This window comes from Artibeus jamaicensis, unplaced genomic scaffold (genome assembly GCF_021234435.1).
Source record: "Artibeus jamaicensis isolate MK-2021 breed Jamaican fruit bat unplaced genomic scaffold, CSHL_Jam_final contig_603, whole genome shotgun sequence".
Lineage (NCBI taxonomy): Eukaryota > Metazoa > Chordata > Mammalia > Chiroptera > Phyllostomidae > Artibeus > Artibeus jamaicensis.
In genome coordinates, this window is record NW_026521904.1 from 3,306,975 (window position 1) to 3,309,112 (window position 2,138).

A 2,138-nucleotide genomic window follows, 5' to 3' on the forward strand; every position below is an offset into this window, starting at 1 on the left:
AAGATAAACTTAAAGCCAAGAAAATTGGAAAAACCAGCTTATTAACCATGAGTAGAAGGATGGGTTCTCTAGAATACGCTTCATCAGGCCTAAGTATAAATAATAACTGTATGAGTTCTCAGAAGGGTAGAACAGACTAGGAAGTTAATATATTAGTGAATTTTAAATTTAATTATACATTTTTCAATTTTTTTAGGTAGGAGGAGTGTGTATATGTTTCTAGGTTTGTGAACTGTTTATACAGGAGACACATGGGAATCTAAGACATTTCTTTTAACTGTGGTTATATTTTTTAAATAGCCTTAGTAGTGCAATAAACATGGAAAATACTGCCTATTTTCATACCTTATCAAACTTTTTATTTGTATGGAGTTCTAAATTTAACAACAAATATTTTCTTGCAATAACTGCATTTTTAGTAAAAATAGAAATCATTTTTAAAAAGATGAAGAAAAAAAAAGCCTTGGCCCCTGATTCCTGACTGTAACTATTGTTTTTATTCTAGATTTTAATCATGGGATTGTCATTGTTCTCTGGGATAAAATGTTCCTACATGAGCATTTGAAGGTGAATTATTAGGGCAATGTTAAATGCTTTAAGAATTGAAAGCAACTTCTTTGTAACATGTTTGCCACTAGAACACAGGTGTCATGAAAACCAAACAAAATCAAACCCAAAATGGGAAAGACTCATATCAACACCATCGTCATTGAATGTGTAGATTCTGGCAAGTCTACCACTACTGGCCATCTCATCCACAAACGTGCTAGGATGGACAGAAGAACCGTCCAAAAAATTGAGATGGAAGCTGCTGAGATGGGGAAGGGCTCCTTCAAGCAATGCCAGGGTCTTAAACAATTTAAAACTGAAAGCTGAACCTGAGCATGGCACCACCATCGATATCTCCCTGTGAAAATTTGAAGCCAACAGGTATTATCATGAATGCCCTAGGACACAGAGACTTATCAAAAACATGACTCCAGACTCATCTCAGGCTGACTGTGCTGTCCTGATTGTTGCTGCTGGTGTTGGCTGAATTTGAAGCAGGCATCTCCAAGAATGGGCAGACCCGTAAGCCTGCCCTTCTGGCTATCACACTGGCTGTGAAACAACTGATGGTTGGTGTTAACAAAATAGATGCCACTGAGCCACCTTACAGCCAGAAGAGATATGAAGAAACTGTTAAAGAACTCAGCACTTACATTAAGAAAATTAGCTACAACACTGACACAGTAGCATTTGGGCCAATTTCTGGTTGGAATGGCAACAACATGCTGGAGCCACATGCTACTAATATGCCCTGGTTCAATGGATAGAACTTCACCTGTAAATATGGCAATGCCAGTGGAACCAATCTAGAGCTTCTTTAAGCTCTAGATTGCATCCTACCACCAACTTGTCCAACTGACAAGCCCCTGCGTCTACCCTTCCAGGTTGTCTACAAAATTGGTGGCATTGGTATTGTCCCTGTGGGCCAAGTAGAGACTGGTGTTTTCAAATCCAGCATGGTGGTCAACTTTGCTCCAATGAGTGTTGCAACTGAAGAAAAGTCTGTTGAAATGCACCATGAAGCATTGATTAAAGCTCTTTTGGGGGACAAAGCGAGCTTCAATGTCAAGGATGGGTCTGTCAAAGATGTTTGCCATGGTAAAGTGGCTGGTGACACAGCAAAAATGACCCACTAATGGAAGCAGCTGGCTTCACAGCTCAGGTGATTTTCCAGAATCATCCAGCCAAATCAGTGCTGGACATGCACCTGTGTGGGTTGTCACACAGCTCATGCTGCTTGCAGATTTGCTGAGCTGAAAGACAAGATTGATTGTCGTTCTAGGAAAAAGCTAAAAGATTGCCTAAAGTTTGTGAAATCTGGTAATGCTACAATCATCAGTATGTTTCCTGGCAAGCCTAAGTATATTGAGAGCTTCTCTGACTATTTTCCTCTGGGCAGCTTTGCTGTTCATGACATGAGACAGACAATTGTTTTGGGTGTCATCAAAGCAGTGGACAAGAAGGCAGCTAGAGCTGGCAAAGTCATCAAATATGCCCAGAAAGCTCAGAAGGCTAAATAAATATCATCCCCAATACCCACCACCCAGTCTTAATCAGTGGTGGAAGAACAGTCTCAGAACTGTTTATCT

The 2,138-nt window shown here is 40.0% G+C and overlaps 1 pseudogene; it reads left to right on the top strand.

Annotated features, from left to right (window-relative positions):
* The first annotated feature begins 678 nt into the window (after positions 1-678).
* LOC128628233 (elongation factor 1-alpha 1-like) lies at positions 679-2,069 on the top strand (annotated as a pseudogene).
* Positions 2,070-2,138: the final 69 nt, after the last annotated feature.